Source organism: Astyanax mexicanus, chromosome 12 (genome assembly GCF_023375975.1).
Source record: "Astyanax mexicanus isolate ESR-SI-001 chromosome 12, AstMex3_surface, whole genome shotgun sequence".
Taxonomy (NCBI): Eukaryota; Metazoa; Chordata; class Actinopteri; order Characiformes; family Acestrorhamphidae; genus Astyanax; species Astyanax mexicanus.
The window spans coordinates 26,403,269-26,422,690 of NC_064419.1; the positions used below are offsets into that span (position 1 = coordinate 26,403,269).

The window sequence follows — 19,422 nt, forward strand, 5'->3', positions numbered from 1 at the left end:
CCCTTATTCACTGAACAACCCAGTGTCTTCCCTCATGTCTTTGCCTAGAGATTAAAAAATGTCCCCAAACCAACGCTTATCACTTTCAAAAAGTGGAAGAAAATGAAGTCTGAGGAACGTTTCCCCTCTTGTAATACTTGAGTATTTTTCATGATAAGCATTCGTGACAAATGAGTGGGCGAACGTTTCTACTTCATGACAGCAACAATTGCACGTCGGCTCTCGGGAACCGAGCACTGGGGAAGAGTGGAGCGCGTGAGCGAGACAGCAAAGCAGAAGAAAGGATGTGTGTGAGGCCTATGTGGCCTCATATGACTTGTTTCTTCCATTTGTTTTGCTGACAGTTGAAACAAATAATTGATTAACAGAATAGACAACTGGAATTTATTGAATTCACACGATAAATGAACAGAAATAGATCCAGACTTTTTTTTTCCTCACTCTTGTTTGCATAGTTTTTCGTACAGTTACCAAATAATAAAAAGACTGGAAATCTAAAAGCTTCTGTCAGCCTTAAATTAGTAAATAAACAGTTTGTTGCCCTTTAGCACTCAGTGTTCATTTTAAACTAAAGGGTTGAATTAACTCTGATAAATGCACTGTATAGATCATTACATGTTGTATAATTACCTAAATCTTTTGTTTCTTATAAAACATATATAAAAATGAATTTTTAACTGTGTAACTTCTGCACAATCATTTGGTATAGCACATTTGAATCACTATATGATATTAATGAAAAATTTTAACACAATTCATTCCTCCTTCTCTATCAATTGTCAGACATAAAATCCAGGTCTTTGTTTTTCAGTAGTATATCTTTTCAGTTCTCATCCATAAATCTCTACATATGTGAATTGTTTTTTCGTGGAATTTTTGACAAGAAGTATATAATTTTTAGTAAATAATAATTTGAGGTAAATAGAGAGTTTGATTAATGAAATTACGTACTTTATACAACATGTGTTTTATTATCATTACTTGTTCTAAATTTTACTATGTGTTATCACAAATATTTGGTAGTGGACTTCAAAGACTCTAGTTTAAAAAACAAACCACAAAAACCATCAATAACTGGTTTAGTATTTTCCTAAACAAGCAAAAAATATACAGATTATACAGTATTTCATTTAAACTTTCTGTATTATTGTGTTAGGGCAGGCATAACACATTAGTTACTGTACCGATTTTACTGATCACTTGACTACTAAAATATTTGTGAATTTGTATTAGATGTGTTGACATGTCACAAAAATGACCGCACGCACTAACAACATATACCACATTGCACACTATCACACCAAAAAGTGTGTCAAGAATAGTGCACATACCTTAGATCAGTCAGTACATTAGTCATTAGATTAAACCAATAATATTTATTTCCTACAATATGTTGTTAACACAACATACAGTGAATTTTGCCTTAAAACAGTACAGGTGTACAAGGTTACAAGGTTTTCGTATGAGAGTAAAAAATATGTGGACAGTTGTTCACATTCGGTTCTTTGTAAGTACTGTAAAATACTAATAGCCAGTCTAAATGCAGTGTCTGATACTACTTCTTCACGGTGGCCTGATATTCTCACACTGCGCTCTCTCTCTCACACACACAAACTCTCTCTCTCTCTCTCTCTCCCTCACACACAGACCAGTCTCCTCCCCGTCTGGCCAGGCGACACATTGTGAATAAACAAATGTATTTCAGGTGCTCAGACAGACAACTTCTCAATACCCTGTCACTGTGTGGGCGGCAGCATGCCGCCTGTCGGCTCCCTGATTGGCCGGCGGGTTATGCTGTGTGTGTGATGAGTGGCCACGGTTGGTCATAGGTTTAATGAGGCTGGTGGGAGGTGAGTAATTGCTACGGTGACTTCCTCTGACCTCGCTGAAGTTATAATAACGTCCCGTGTGAATGTGTGGAATTAGCTGTCCTGGAATACTCTTGGGCTTCAGGTGCCACACAAATGAACGCTTCCCCTCTCACTCATACACCTTATTTAGAAATCTACCCTGTAATTCCTTTTTTTAGAAATTAAATTACAACTATGATTTGACTTGTTACGCCCCCATACAAGAAAATGTAATGTCTGCCGTGTATTGCATGTGGAGAGCGAAACTTATTGTTTTTAATGTTTACTTTTTCTGGTTCCATAGTAATGAACTTGTGCTTTTACATATTACACTGAGCATTGTGTGAAAGAACTGCGTTAACAACACGATATACTTTATCTTTATCACGCAGTTTATTTGGGTTTACTTTTGACTCGTGAACCAAAAACACTCACATATTGTATGCAATAAATGGGTTTTGTGTGAAATTATAAACTACACTGTGTTTCAAGCCAAAATCATATAGTTTGCTAATCTTCAGTAAATCAGTTGAGCCTTTCGCCAGCTGCAGACTGAGGGAGCAAGGCCAGGCGTATGTTCCTGTTTGTTCGTTAAGATAATATAATCTGCTTAAATGTATGGCTGCTAGAAAATATTGAAAACATCTTTTGTTTGCGATGTCTGAGTCTTTTTATTTGTCAATTACAAGATATACAAGTATATTGTCACTGTTCAGTGAACAACATTTATCTCCAAAACAACAACGTTACAGGAGAGATAAAACCTTTTTAACTTTCAATGAAAGTCAATGTAAAAGGAGTTTATTTTAGGTCATTTTGGTGAATTCTTATGGGTCTATTGATCAAGACATTTCAACAAAGTGTAAGGTACAGTTTGTGTGTAACAATTGACTGAGTATTATGCACAACCTTTTCAGTCATTCTTTGAAGATTTATTATAATTTTTTTCATTTAATTTTTTTTTTAGCTCCTTTTTTGTACAAACATTGATAGCTCAAAATTGTTCTCAGCACAGCTTTTTATATATATGCAGGACTGAGATGCAGGAATGGACGTACAATCCTGTGAAAAAGAACATCATACTGAACATAAAACATGGTGGTGGTAGTGTGATGTTCTGGGGCTGCTTTTACTGCTTCATTGGCCTGGGCAACTTGCTGTAATTGATTAAACACTGAATTCTGCTCTCTACCAGAAAATCCTCAAGAACAATATAGAGCCACCTCTGTATGGCTTGAAAAAAAAACAAAAAGAAGGTGGACTTCTGATTGAGATGCTGTGTCATGATCTAAAACAGGCTGTTCATGTTTGAAAACTCTCTACTGTGGGTGAATTAAAACAATTCTGTAAAAAAAAGAGTCTGACAATTTCTCCACAGAAATGCGAAAGACTCATTGCCAGTTATTGCAAATGCTTGATTGCAGTTGTTTCCCGCCAAGGGTGGCACAACCAAGTTATATTTTAAGTAATTGCTGAAACAAATATTTTGAAGAGTATGTTTTTCCTAATGGAATACTGCAGGTCAAGTTCAGTTTCAATCATTTACCTATTAAAAACATTTAGTACCAGAAGATACCATATTGTTTTCATGTTAAAGTATATCTTTTTTCTTGTGCTGGAGTTATATTCAGGGGCGTAGCATCAAATTCTGGGCCCTGTACATTCTCCATGTCAGTGGGTCCCTATCCATGCCAGTAAATAAGAAACGTAAGCAAAAAAAAAAACAAATCAGGATTTTCATGGGCCCCTCTCCCTAAACTACCCCTGGGTAGTCAGGTCCACTTTTCCCCCCACTACCACGCCCATGATTATATTGGATGTTTTTAAATGACTGATTATGTTAGGTGTTGGTATATGCATCTTTTGATCATTTTTAGCTTTTAAATATGGCTTTCTTATGAGCAAAAATGTTGAGTGCTAAAAGAAGCTTAGGTGGTGACTAGGTGTCATCGCTCGCTTATATATTTTTGTATGATGTAATCTTTCTTTTCTGATTTAGAGCTGCTAGATTTAGAACTGCCAAAAAAAACCCTTTACATGAAGATCTTGGGTTGGGTCACTATTTTTTTTCTCGCTATTTTTAAGATGCAGCCTTTCTTTTGTGAGGCTGAACAAGTGGAACTGGCAAATGCTGTCAGTGACCTTTTACTAACGTGTGTCTAACCTTTAAAATCTATTACTAACTATAGGAACCATTTAGAGTTATTATGATACAGTAAGTGCTTATATAGTAGATCTCTGAGAAATTACAAAACATGCTGTGTGAGTCAAATCCATTGAATTCTATGAGTTTTTTTCCTGTTTGAGTTGCCCTTGGAATTGTATTTATTTATCAGGTGAAGTTATATATTTCATTTGAATCTGTGATGAGGCAAATGGTTACAAAAATAGTTGTTCACTGAAGGAAGTGTTAGATTGCAAAGCTATTCAGAAAAAAAAGAAAAAGAAAAGGTTACAAGAAACAATAAATGATTGAAAAATTAGATTCATGTGGGCAGCTCTTGGTCATTTTTTTGAGCTACACATACAGAAGTAGAATAAAACATGCCAGATGTCTCGGCATGGAGTTGTAGAGGTTCCTAACAGTGTTCTGTGATAATCCTTCCAGTGCAGTTTAAATATTCATTTTGTGGTAGGGGGTAGAGTGTTGATATATATCTTACATTGCAGATGGCCATGTTTAAATCATGTAAATATGAGTGTGCATTCAGAGAAGGTCATTACTGTATTGTTGGGCTGTCAAAGGGCCTGTAATGGAGAACAATTCAGATCTGATATTGTGCAAAACTGCAACACCACGCCATGACACCAGGTCTTCTGGATGTGTGACACGTGACAACAATCCCTTTATCTCTGTGCCGACCCCAGTGCCTCCACTCACTGGACCAAAGCAGGCTCATCACTAAAGATAACCTGCTGCCAGTCTGTACAATTTATATTAGGCTTCCATTAACACTTTTAGACAAACTGCAAGTGTCTGTTTACCCAGTTTGTGCTGATAATAATCTGTTGCAAACTTTTGACATATGTCTATTTATTTCTAAAGATATAATAATTTGTGTTTTACTCTAAATAAGCCTCTAATTTTTCCTCTATACACTAATTTTCTCCTACTGTATATTAATGGTGTAGGTATGGGTTCAATATAGTAATACTAAAGGGCTGACTGGCATTTTTATGAACTCATTCATTTAATTTGTAGTATATTTACATTCTTTATTAACGGGATTACCTCTACTTTTCTGTCAATATGTAAGGTTAAAAGTAGTTAGAATAAATGGTAACACTTTATAATAAGGGTACATGTCATGACATTAATTCAGGCATTCATTAAGGATGAATGTTTTTTTTCTATGTGATCTGTTGTGTCAAAAAAACAACAAGCTACTTAAGGCGGTTACATTGTTTTTTCCAGAAAGGGGTGATAGGACACATTGATTTATTACATCAACATACTTTTCTTTTTTACTATCATATTTAACTGATTTTATGTTGATGGAGCTCAGCGATATTTCATTTAAAAATGGAAAAAAAAAACAGATTTTATGTTCATGGAGCTCAGCGATATTTCATTTAAAAATGAAAAAAAATGATTTTAAGTTTATAGAACTCAGTGGTATTTCATTTAAAAATTAAAAATATATATTTTTTAAACATTAAAACAGTATTAAATTCTGCCAAGCAATGATATTGAAATGACCAACACATTTTTGTCAGCTTAAAACATGTAAGTTTATGTTCTAATAAGTAAATTTTACAGAATACATTTTTAATAAAAAATTACTTCTGTTATTTTTTGGCACTTTCTATGAATTTTTAATTGCAGTGCAAATGTACAATGACACTGAATAAATATATTTTTTCTTAAGTGAACTCACAGCTGACATCCCTGATCAAGAATTGTTGCAACAAGTAGGCTGGTTTTGGCTCAGCAGCAAAAGAGGCCTTGGAACACAAACGCTGTAAAAGCAGTGCAGCAGTATCTGTAGATAAGTCATGCTTACCAAGACAGTATTTATTCACTGTAACATTTGGTCTGTTTCTTTTCTCTTTGATTGTGGTCTTTCAGTAAAGGACAACCACTTGCTTGTAAGTAATTAATGGCAAGAAACAATGCATGCGTAGGTGTTTACTTTGTTGCTGCTGGGGATACTATATTTGTTGATGACATGAGTAACTTGGCTGTTTTTTCCATCTGCAGTAACCTCTTTGTGAGAAAGCTATGGGTTAAGTTATAGGGTGGCTGTGCAGCTGTTAGCAATTCTGGTTGGAACTCTAATTGGATATAGTAAACGTAGACTCGGGCATTCTGCTCTCATAATGTTTTTTTCTGTTGATGCGTCTGTATTTTAACATGTGATCTGTTGGAAAGTTTTAAGGAACTAGTGAAGACACAACACCACCCAGAAGTTCGTAGTCAGTACAAAAATGATTAAAATGTTACTACTCTCAACACAAAACTCTGTACCACAACATCAGTAAACCAATTAAATAAACATATTTATTCAACTCTTATTTTTAAAAATTATGTTTTTTATTCTAGCAGCAAGAGTGAGGTGGAGTGTTATCTTCTCTTCAAATAATAAAAAAATCTGTCATTTAAAAAAAAAGCATTGTGCCCAAATCAGCTCTATGATGATGTAGAAATTCTATTTAATCCCAGACTGGACACATAAATAAACTTGTTGATTGGAAGAAGGCCACTTAATAAAAAAGTCCAACACTGGGCAAATACAAATATAGCACCAATAAATAGTAACAGTTTCCTTAGCAGTTTTTTGACCACCCAACAAACCAATTTGGTTTGCTGATGCCTGTGACAAGAGTCACACAAGTGCGGGGATTCCCATGCAACCTATGCAGAGTTTTGATGTCCACACAGGCAAATCTGATCAAATCTAATTACAGTCCTGACAATCATCTCAACAAATCTGAATTGAGAATCTGAATATAGTCTTACAGTTTGCAAATCTTTAATGGCTGCAATAGTTTTGTTTCCATTTGATACCATATAAAACAAGTTTCACCATGTTTTGACTTTGAACTGGCACCTAAGTATTGGTTCCTATGACACCTCTAATTCATTCATTCATTCATTCATTCATTTATTCATTCATTTATTTATTCACTCTACAATCGCTGCCTCAGAAACTCTATTCAGTGTTTCTTTATATCATTATTGACCTTTTCTCTTATCTGAGGTGATTTCATCTCTGTATTTATACTATATTCAACAATTTCCTCTGCTTGGCAGCTCTTGTGCAGATGGACCCTTCTCTCACTCTCCTGCCAACTCGCCACTCACAGTCAGCTCCCAGCCCAAGCTACCACTCAAGAATTCTGGCACTCATCACCAGTCAGAAAACCCACTCCAAACATTTCCTGTGTCATTGTTCGTGGCGTGTTTTTCCTCACTAGCCGATCAAGCCGTGCTCTTCAGCTCTTTGTGCATTGTACGTCTACTACAGTTACCATGCAACCACTGATAGATCAGGTGCTTGAGCTTTTACCTGCTCAGAAAACTCTGAGGTCGCAGCCGTTCTTTTCTCCATCATGTGAACAATTTTTTTTTTCTTTCACTTACCGGCATTTAGCTCACAGATACTCTTTTTAGGCCCATGACACAAGGAATTCGTTGCACAGTGATAATAGCAAATTGTGTAGTTTGAATGGTATGTATTGCACTTTCATAAAATGCTGCATTTTTACAAAACTCCTAAGTAAGGAAAGGTGTTCTGGTACTACACTTCACATATTTTGAATTAACATGTGAATTAACAAATGCTTTTGCCTTGTAACTACTTGAATATTTCCATATATTTCTTGACAGTTCATTGAGTATTATACATAAAAATGTGTAAAACCTTGTCACTTTCTTTCACAGACTCTTGAATGAGTTTTTTTTCCTGTGTCCCCTCTGTGTGTTAATTCTTTATTTAGTCCCAGAGAGGGTTTTTGGCACTGTTTTCCCTTCTCCTGATTCAAGATATTCTATTTAATATTAATTCTAATTAATGTCTAGAGTATGTATTTGGAGCATTTTCAGCATTTTCTCCTTCCTTTTCTGCTTCTTAACATGGACTGCAAGTTATTCTTATTAATTTAATGCATTTTATGTCACTTTGAATAAAAATATATATATATATATTTATTTAAAAGAAAGCAGCAAAAGCACATAACTCTAGCCAGATATTTTTTTCCTTCCAACCCTTCAGTTAGGTTGAAAAATCTCTTCTTCAGTGTCCACAATGTTTGCACAACTCCTGCGTGTTGATTCTTTATTTAGTGAAACAGGAATTGATAATGAAGTTATTAATTCCAGTGGAGCAGATGGTGATGAAAAGAGGAGGCTTTAGGAGCTGCAATGCCCTCCTAGTTTAACGCCCGGCGTGCCTGACCTGCTCAGGCTCAGAATTCCCTCTTGCTCTCACGCTCTCTCACTTCAATCATGGACCATTACCAAAAACGCTCCCCAAACAGCTTGTTCTGCCTCTAACTAACTTTCCCTCCAGATTGTCTTCCTCCTCCCCCCTTCCTCCCTGTGCTCCTGTCTCTGTCTCTCTTTTTGTCTTGCGCTCTCTTGTTCTCCATCTTGCTGCGTTACCTCTCTCTCTCTCTTTCTCTCTCTCGCTCTCTGAATGCAGATGTTCTTGTTTTCCATGTTGACAGTAATGAAGAGGAACAGTCATTAGCAATGGAGAGGAGTATACTTATGTAAATAAACCGCTAGGTGAAAAATCCTTATTTACTTTTTCACCCTAATGGTCCACCCACAGATCACAATATTGAATCATTCAGCAGCAGAATGGCCTAAATTAAATAATCATTTACAGTAATCTTGCACAGAAATTGTACAGTATGTGAAACCTGAAAAGTTCGGTGGTGGGTAAAGTTGTTAAACTGATTATAATGACTTCTCCTGCTCTTTGATCACTTCAGTCCTTACAGTAATTTTTTACCTTAAGTTTGAGCGCTAATGGATATTGGAATTTAATTAACCATTTTGCTGCCTTCTGGTGTGAAGTAGCTATCTTTTCAACAAAAACTGATGGCTACTATTCTGCCTATTCACATTACATTACATTACATTTGGCAGACGCTTTTATACAAAGCGACTTACAAATAAGGATGATCAGAGTAAGTGCTCTTTATAGAGCTCTGTGTTCAGGAGTTTCTTAAAGGTAGTGAGGGACGCTCCTGTTCAGGTAGTAGAAGGTAGTTTGTTCCATTATTAGGGAACTAGATACAAAACAGTCTGAATTGCTGAGTGTGAATGTTTGGTAAAGCTAGGCAACGTTCACTGGAGGAGCGCAGCAGCCGGGAGGTAGAGTAAGCCTTTAGGAGCAGGTGCAGGTAGGAAGGAGCTGTTCTGTCATCACCTTGTAGGCGATTGTAAGAGCTTTGAATTTAATGCAAGCAGAAACCAGTAACCAGCTTTATGAGCAGTGAAGTGATGTTCCAGTTAGGTGTCAGCTTTCTATTCCCACATAGTCATAAGTTGATGGCCTGCTTTAAACTAACCAAACTGATTTTAATTATAAAAAATTAAAGTTTTTCTTGTCAAATTTGTGCAAAAAAAAAAAAAAAACGATTTCAGATGTTAGCAAAAAACACACATTTTCTGATGAACAGTTCTTTAGAGTTGGTATTTTGCAATTGTTATATTTCTTCCCTAGGGTTAACTGATTATATCCATTAACTATTTTATTTCACACACATAATTAATCCTGTCTGTATCCTGACCTTTGTTGCTCCAGACATCCACACCTAGTTTTAAAGACATATACTATATCTCTTCTGTCTCTCTCATCCCCCAAACCCCCTCTCCACGTACACACCACCCTCATACACAGGCAAACATACCAAGTCATCTCCTCACAGATCGCTCATTGACAGGTGGGTGTGTGAGTGTACGGCCATTCTTCGCTTCCTCTCTTTGGGTCACGATGGAGTTTTTTGTCAGCGGGTTAATCACTAATCACTAACAGACAGAAGACTACGACACTCTTGAGGAAGGAGGGTGTGTGTGAAATTGTCTGTGTGCATATGCATCCGTGCCTGAGCATATTCCACACACTCACACACACATTCACACACACCTCAGGGAGAGTGTCCATCCGCCTTGGCTCACAGGACAGTGCAATCTGCAGGACACTCAGTAACACACAGAGGAAGTATTGTGTCTGGTGCTGGAGCAGCTGTGAGTGTGTAATACACATGAGATATAATAGGTACTAAAATACACTGCCATGCCAAAAGTCATGGGATACGTAAGTACGTAAACCGATTACGATGTGAAATCTCAGAGGACGGCTTAGAAATGCCCACTTCTCTGTGGTGTTATCTTGCTCTTGGCAAGACAACTTAAATTTTATGAGTTAAGGTGAGGCCTGATAGTGGGTGCCAGAGGGATGAGACGTTCCGTTTCATAAGTTGTGTGGATCTTTAACATTCTTTGATCCACAGCATCCATATGTTCCAGGAATGTGTCGTAGAAGACATTATCACCCCAAGCAGACAACGCAGTGGGTGGTAAGGATTGTGACCGGTGGCATCTGGCTAGAATTGTCCATGCAAATAGACAAGCAGCTCTGGCAGAAATCACATCCACCCCACACACATATTCAACAAGACAAGTGCAGTGTCCTTTAGCTAACGTGGGACATGGCAAAAGTCAAGGGACACGATTCTGCTCCCATGAACCTTGATTTTTGGCATGGCAGTGTATTGATTGAGTGAACTAAATTGGCTAAGTTGGCTTAAGTGTAATGCATTATTTTTCACAGGTCTTCAAATATGGGCCTTGAATCCAGTTTCCAGTTCTTAAGTTTGACCTTGGTTGGGTAAATTAACTAAAACGCGCTAAACAAAGAAACTAATTAGTAAACAAATATGATTTTACAGTGTAGAGCAACTACAATATAGTTTATAAAACAACTACACTCAGTATAATACTTAACAAATGTACTCCACTTAAGTTTTTTAGAGAAAGCAACTTTACTTAAACTGTAAACGCTAACAGTATCAACTTTCAATCAGTTCACTGATTAAGGAGCTTATGGCCATGCAACGCAATGATTGGTTGTGATTTAAAGTACCCTATGTCACAGCTATCAGAACTTTGTCTGTGCTTCACTATGAAGTGATATATTGGTTGGGCCCTGTGTTTGTGTGTATATGTGTGTTTATTGTTATATTTTGTTTGTTTGTTTGTTCTTTTTTTTGTTGTTCAGTTTATTTCTCTCTGCCGCGTTGTGTCTCTGAGTACACTCTGAAGAGTGCCTACAGGGATACCCGTTGCAGCTCTGCTGCTTGTCCTTTGACTGCTGATTGGATTATGTTTTTCTTTCTCTGAGGGTTGTGCTTCTCTGGAAAACGGCATGTCAAACACAGTGCTTTTCTTCTGTGTGCTTGTTTGTCTGTGTGTTTGCTGAAGAAGCTATTAAGTTTTGTAAGTGACACTTGGCCTACTCGGTAAGGTCACTGACAGGGACAGAATCTGTAGGAGTTTGTTATGCCAAGTCTTGCTGGATACTGGTACTGTTGCTTATTATAAAAACATCAAGGTGCTGTTTACAGTGATTGTGTTTGCTGGCATAGTAGGTCATTGAAAATTGTGGATGTGTGTGTTTAGCTTTTTGTGTTCACAATGATAGCAGATCCACATGGTGATGAGAAGGCAGTAAGATGTTGTACATGTCAAAACATTTGGCTGCCCTTTCTAAGAGACAATTTCTTTAGGAGAAAATTCAAGTGGCAAAAATGAAATTACTTTGGAAACATATACGTGTTTATTTTTATATTCATTTCTATGTTTAATTAAGCTCAAATGAGTATTAATGTTAACATGGCAAATCTGACTGTTACCAATATCGATACCAATATACACAATTATAGTTTACAGAAAGACCCCTGTATAAACTTAAAAGTTTTTACAATATGCAATATTGGCTAAATCAGATGTGTCTAAAAAAACAGTTGATTGTGCTTTCCTATTTAAAACAGTGTTTTTCTTTAGTTATGTTTTATTTATTTACTTAAAATTTTTTATATTTTAATTCTAATGTTTGAACATTATATCAGTGGCATAAAATAGTCTTAAAATGACATCAATATTATTTATAGCAATCATTCTTCAGTATATTGTCTAAACAAAAATAATTATCATAGGCCTTTTACTCAGCAAAAGTCCTCACAAATACAGTAATGTCAACAAATACACACATTAAAACTGCAGCAGTGCTAAAATTGAATGGATGAATTAAACTGTAAGTGATAAAACAGAGACTTATAATTGTAAATGTTCTTGACTCAAGCACTTTTTGCAGGTAGCTGCTCAACCCTGGAGGAGGCATTAATCAGATAAATATTATTTTCATTATAAAGATCCTGAATGGGACTGAGCTAACTATGAATTCCCCAATTAAGACATCGCCGCTAAGAGTGAGTGTGTGTGGGGAGGGGTTGATGGATCTAGACACACGACAAACACTTTGCTTTCAAAGCGAGAGTGAAAAAACCTCGCAAACACACCGTGACCTCACACACGTCTGCAGATCCCCTAAAAATGGAATTGAATCGGCATTAGATGAGAAATGAAGGGAAGCAGACTTCGCTGTGCTTGCGTGCGGCGCCCACCCTCTCTCGCTGAAGATACAGGTGGCTCTCGAGGTTAGCCGTGTTCCGCTGGAATTTTTTTTTCTTCCTAAACAATAACAACAACATCTTTGCATATGTCGGTAAATCTGTCAGGCTGGGCGTTAGCACGTTAGCGGGGAAAAAGTGAACGGAAAGGGTGGCGGCAGAGAAACAGAGAGGGCAGCAGCGCTCATCATTAACGGGCCTGAAAGCGCACTCCTCTACCTCCAGCCCATATGCACCCGCAGCTCAACACACACACACACAGATGTTCCTCTGCTGAGGTGTGCGTGTGTGCAACTGCGAGGGGGGATTGTACCACATGCACGACAAAGGAAACAAAAAGAACAGTTGTCGAAGTGTGCGATCCAGGAACAAGTCTGAAACTACTTTTTTTTTCTCCCTACCTGAAGCAGTAAGACCTGTAGAGAGTAAATATGGAGGTAAGTACGGCCTTCCTGAGGGGAGAGTGTCCATCAAGCAGGAGGAAAAGAGCTGTGCTGAAGGAAATTATACACTACACACAGCTCAGGGGCAGTAATAACACTGATCAAATGAAGCAAAAACTTTAAATACAAAGACGGAACGCGAGGTTGAGTGACATGTATTTGTGTGGCTGTTTGTGTGTGTGTATATGCGTGAATGCCACTCTATGGAAGTAAAACAGTGTCACCAGATTTTGAATTTTAAAAGCACTTGAATATTTAGCACTGAATTATTTTACATTGAATTATTGCATGTGATTTTTTGCCTCTGAATTAAACACTTTAATTTTTCAGTATATCATTTTCACTTATTTTATTTGAATGTAAAAAAATTCAAAAGCAAAAATTCAAGTTTTAAAAATTCAATTAAAATAAATTCAGGTTGCTCAAATTCGACCTGTCAAATTCGACTGCTAAAATACAACGCTCAAAATTCGCTGTAAACATCCGGGACACACAGGATGAGCAATCGATTCAGTCTTCAATCGAGCCAACAACCAGCCAATCACATCACGCTCCGAAGATCACGTGACAGGTAGCGCCTCAGTACAGCAGAGCTGCTCAACGCGGCTCACAGCCCCCTCCGCTGCTGCTCTCGAGAAGGTGAGTGTAAAACAGCTGAAAACAGGGCATTTACCTCATCACTGTGGCCATGTAATATCACTTAAACGGTGTAGAAATCATCACTTTAACCACGGTTTGCTCTGTGGTTTGTAAACATATTAAATTAAGATAGATATCCAGATATACCTTGTTAAACTAAATAAATAAATAAATAAATAAAGCTCCTCTGTTCATTTCAGAAAGCACTTCAAACACGAACACTAGATCAATTATTTATAAATACAGCCAGACTGTGTGGAAGATAATTACTACTGTAGAATCTGAGATAGTAACTTAGTTTGCTAAATTATAGCTACCTATCTTGCTAGTTAGCTGTGGGACTGTGCGATTATAGACAAGATACTACCTAGTTAGCGGTTTGTTTAGCAATACCTTATTTACACTTTGCTGCAAAGTATGTTGCTTAGTGTACTGGCCACTGTCTAAATAAATATATTGAGCTATATTACACTTACTATACCCCTCTCAGGCCTGTCCTCTCATTAAATAAAGGAGATTTATTACAGTTACTATATACCTCTCAGGCTGGTAACTAGGTCTAGATGTATGTGTGGGCATTATCTAATTTGTAATCAGTGCAATATTTATTAGTGATGTCTTTTATACATTTTTATTTATATTTAGGTCATGTTAATAAATGAGAATCAAATATTGCAACCCATGAGAGAGTATAATTAGTAATATTTATTAAATGTTTTATGTTAATAATAATTATCACATTTTGTAAATGCTGTCGCTAAAAGTGAATCTGTTGTTTTTATTTAAGGTTGAAAAGAAGATGAAGAAGTTTCAGCTTGCAGCTATGGAGAGTTCACCACGAAAAGAACGAAGTCAAAGAATACAAAGATCTGTCCATATTCTGAAGTCACCACTTGAAGATTTTATGCAGAATTATTTGGATTATGAATAGGAACCACATTATTTGCAACAGCTTTTATTATTTATACAAACAAGATGAACATGATATGATGTGCCAGAATATAGGGAGGCTGCCTAAAACATACAAAAAAAAATACAGAACACATGTAAACAACTAAAGAAAAACAGAACATGGCACATGTAAATAAATCAAATAAACACAGCACAGACTGCATGAAATTGGATTTCTTTATTTGTTCTTTAAAAGTTTGGAGAAAGGAAACCTGTGGAATACAAAAGAAACTTGAAAAATTACTGCATTTGATACATGAATATAATTAAACATTTTAAGAACATTACCTACCTTTTATTATCCTTTCTTTTTCTGGGAGAAAATATCCTGTTTAAGAAAATGAAGACAAGAAGTATGACTGTGTTAAACTTGGTGTTGTTTGGATTCAGTATTTACTTCATTTATATAAAACATTTTTGCAATTATTATTGCATTGGTTTTGGCACAAACCAATTACTAATGCATCTCAGAAAATCTGAAGATCATGAGAATATCATAATTTAACAGAAATTATACATTACACTACATGTAAAGTGACATATTCCAAATCATTTTTACCTGGCTAAAAGTTCATTAAACCAGAATTACTGTCCTAACCTTAACCCAGTTTACTAGAATATGTAGTTTAAACTTAAAATAAAAAAAAGTTAAATGTGACCGTTTACTGAACGATATTAAACACATATATATTTTTCACTATTGAGATGCACTAGTAAACAGGACTAATCATGCTGTATCTTAATTACACAAGCATTTTAGGACTATTATTTACTGTTGATATCCTCAGTTAAAGCCTGAGTTGAATTGTTAACAAATTTATAAAATATATATTAAATATAAACATTAAAATCAATATCATAAAATAAATACTGGTCATATCTTAAATTATCTCTGTTAAATTAGTTAGTAAAGAGACAAAAAGCAATTCTAATAAATCTCCTTTATTTAATGAGAGGACCGGCCTGAGAGGTGGCCAGTTAGACAGTGGCCAGTACACTAAGCAACATACTTTGCAGCAAAGTGTAAATAAGGTATTGCTAAACAAACCGCTAACTAGGTAGTATCTTGTCTATAATCGCACAGTCCCACAGCTAACTAGCAAGATAGGTAGCTATAATTTAGCAAACTAAGTTACTATCTCAGATTCTACAGTAGTAATTATCTTCCACACAGTCTGGCTGTATTTATAAATAATTGATCTAGTGTTCGTGTTTGAAGTGCTTTCTGAAATGAACAGAGGAGCTTTATTTATTTATTTATTTAGTTTAACAAGGTATATCTGGATATCTATCTTAATTTAATATGTTTACAAACCACAGAGCAAACCCTGGTTAAAGTGATGATTTCTACACCGTTTAAGTGATATTACATGGCCACAGTGATGAGGTAAATGCCCTGTTTTCAGCTGTTTTACACTCACCTTCTCGAGAGCAGCAGCGGAGGGGGCTGTGAGCCGCGTTGAGCGGCTCTGCTGTACTGAGGCGCTACCTGTCACGTGATCTTCGGAGCGTGATGTGATTGGCTGGTTGTTGGCTCGATTGAAGACTGAATCGATTGCTCATCCTGTGTGTCCCGGATGTTTACAGCGAATTTTGAGCGTTGTATTTTAGCAGTCGAATTTGACAGGTCGAATTTGAGCAACCTGAATTTATTTTAATTGAATTTTTAAAACTTGAATTTTTGCTTTTGAATTTTTTTACATTCAAATAAAATAAGTGAAAATGATATACTGAAAAATTAAAGTGTTTAATTCAGAGGCAAAAAATCACATGCAATAATTCAATGTAAAATAATTCAGTGCTAAATATTCAAGTGCTTTTAAAATTCAAAATCTGGTGACACTGTTTTACTTCCATACCACTCAGCCTAAGTACTTATAGGAAAAGATTAGATTTTAGAATTGTAGTTTTAATGTGTGTGAGAGCTAAGGGTGTACTGTATCATACACACACAATAATCCATATCATGATAATAGCAGCATTGAAAGTAGTCTATTTTGTATTTGTTTTGCTATTTATTGCGAAAACTTGTGTATTTTTTTTATATTTCATATGTTTCAATATTCTGCACTGGGTGGTATTTTACTTTTTTATTACGTTTGCTACATTACAGAGTTTTGGAACTGTTGTTACTTTTACTGTTTTTAAAGTAGATTTTTTGTTCTATGAATGTTATATTTATGCTAATTAAACCTTATCATAATTTTTAATAACCTTTTTGTCAATTCAACAAAAAAATCATCATTGCAGAATATAACCCTCCCCTAATAAAACATTCAATGCTGATAGTCCTTATAGATCCATCACCTCACAGTGGATTGTACTTGGATAGTCTTTTAAGTCTTTTGCAGTGAAGGGTTTTACTTTGCCTTTATTAAAATTGGAGGTGGATCATCCTTTTTGGGCTGATACCAATCACTGATATCTATCAAGGACAGGACGTTCTGAGTGCTGCCTCTCGAGATGAAATATACTTATATATATATATGCTTTTTGAAATCAATCACATTTGAATACTAGGTGAGAATGTGAATTCCCTTGCTAAACTGGATTGTGGTGCTCGGAGTTTTGTTGTTAACTCTACTCAATTATCATACTCACTGTACTGGGCTGAGTGATGTTTTTTCTAAAGGGGTATCCAGTAGGGATATCTTAGAAGTCTTTATGGTAGTTTATACATTATATAAATTTGTGAGTTTGCTAGTAAGGACCAGACAGAGCTGGAAAAGACTCCATGAAAAGCCCCCCTGTAGTTGACATTAACATGGAGGGACAAGGTGTAGTCCAGTCATAGTTTTATGTCAGAACAATTTAATCAGATACTGTAAAAGCAAATAAGCACTAGGAGCACATTTTTACACTGGCTTTTAATTTTTTTTAAGTTTAGAACTGTCATCTATCAGTGTAATTGGGAACTGCAGGGTCATGTGACCTAAAAAAGTGCTGCAGCCACTTGCACAGTATGGATCAGCTGGAAAATGATCAATTAATTGCAATAGCACACGGTCAGATCGCTGCCAATCAATCCTTCCATCAATAAAAGCAATTCTGAGAGCAGGTCTCTTAGTCTTCCAGACCTTCACTTTGAGCTGCACTATTCCTGTTAACTGGAATGTCTTTATTACATTACAAACTGAAGAAAGAGATAGCATTTTTCTTCTTTATAGGCATCAGTTCTTTTTTATATTCAGAGTGTGAGACAGCTGCATAGAGGAGCCCATTGGGTCCTGATTTTTGGGGCAGTGTTTGAGGAGTCAAAGTATTTGTAAATCTTTGAAATTTGTTGTCAGTTTTGTCAACGTTGTTGGACAGTTTTTTGAGCATGTGTATGGAAATACATCAAATATAAATTAATGATCACATCACATTTTTCAGTATTGTTCAACCCTAGTCCAAACTGTGATTGAAAATGAATTGACTTCTGTGTACTAATAAACCCCTGGTGTGTGTGTGTGTGTTTGTGTGCTTGTGTGCACGCTACATGTATAGCAGCAGTGGAAAGTATGTGGTATTCTCATTCAGAAGAACTGGAGGCCACTCCTTTGTTTGTGAATGAGTTTAACCTGGAGCTGAACATTTTTGCTTGTTTGTGTAAGTGGAGCTAGATGAGGAGGGGGACTACTTAAACTCACACACACACGCACACTCACACACCCTTATGCTCGTTCTCTGTTCTGTCTCTATTTAGGCTCATCCCTGATGGCTGGCCCAGCACGGCTGACAATGGGCCTTTAACATGGAAGGCCATCTGGAGCTGTTGAGCAGTCTGAGGGGGGTTTCTCTCAGTCTAACTCAGCTGGGCCCGCTGCAGCGTGAGGTGCTGCTATATACAGTTCACTGACCCGCCACTCCTTCCATATGCACGCCTACTCACATGCATGTGCACGCACACACACATACACCAGCAAACGAGGGTCAAATGTGCACAGGTCCTGACCGACAAGAAGAATACGGAGAAATGATTTCAGCCGATCTGAAGATGCACATGTGTGTGTGTGTGTGTGTGTGTGTGGATGTGTGTCTGTCTGTCTGTCTGTCTTCCCATGTGTATCTCTATTGTAAACTCTTGTAAAACGTATGTGTATGCTTGACATTGTTTATGTCATTATGTCATTGTTTAGGGACCAAAATGTATTTCATTTTCTGTACTAATATATAATCCAGGATCATCAAGTGTCTTTAGATACTACGAAAACATGCTAACTCCTGACAGCAGTGTTTTAGCCAGTATGTTCAACAAACTGTCTATTACAGAGCAGGATTTTTGTTTTGTAGCCCCTGATCCTGCCCACTGCCCGTTTTCCCAGTCCTATTTCCACCACCGGGTTGCCAAGTATGGAACACAATAGCAGGCAAACACAGCATGCTGCATGCCCGACATCTTTCTAAAAAAATTCAATACTAGAGTGCTGTGTGATATGACGATAAATATTGTGGGGACGATAGAAAAATGTCTATCGTGCTACTTACCTTCTATCATCCCTATCGTTTTTACAGTCATTTCATCAATTATTTATGCACATATATAAAGTAGGCTTAGATGAAATGTATTGGAATGATCACTTTGCATAAACTCGGTTTATATAAGTGATAATAAAGTAATCTTCGCAAAAAAAAGCTTCATAATGTGGTTTTGCGACATGGCGCTGCTTTACGTTATTTGACGGACACGCCGGTTTGTGACATGCTTTACGTTATTATTAAACTCATTAGAGCTGAACAATGGAGACGCATTGTTCTTTTGAAAAAATTAGCTACTGCATCTACCTCATCTGATTTCGTTTGATACATATATATTGCTGCACTAAACGGTGGTAATTCTCATTTGTGGAAGTTTGGTTTAATGTCACTTTTAAATAAATTTGGGAAAAAAAGCAATTATATTATTTGTCATA

General features: G+C 36.5%; 1 protein-coding gene and 2 long non-coding RNA genes across 4 annotated transcripts in view; 2 read left to right on the forward strand and 1 right to left on the reverse strand.

Moving 5' to 3' along the window:
• LOC103035165 (phosphatidylethanolamine-binding protein 4) overlaps positions 1-19,422 on the forward strand; it is a 118,215-nt gene that overhangs the window by 44,789 nt on the left and 54,004 nt on the right. The window lies entirely within an intron of this gene.
• LOC125806132 (uncharacterized) lies at positions 13,525-14,814 on the forward strand. The gene is made up of 2 exons (XR_007441430.1): positions 13,525-13,576; positions 14,364-14,814. It is a non-coding gene; the product is annotated as an uncharacterized LOC125806132 (long non-coding RNA).
• On the reverse strand, positions 14,687-16,246 carry LOC125806133 (uncharacterized). Of its 2 annotated transcripts, XR_007441431.1 has the most exons (3): positions 15,949-16,246; positions 14,820-14,855; positions 14,687-14,739 (listed from the first exon to the last, which is right to left on the reverse strand). It is a non-coding gene; the product is annotated as an uncharacterized LOC125806133 (long non-coding RNA). The 2 variants fall into 2 exon arrangements; XR_007441432.1 differs by having other exon boundaries at positions 14,687-14,855.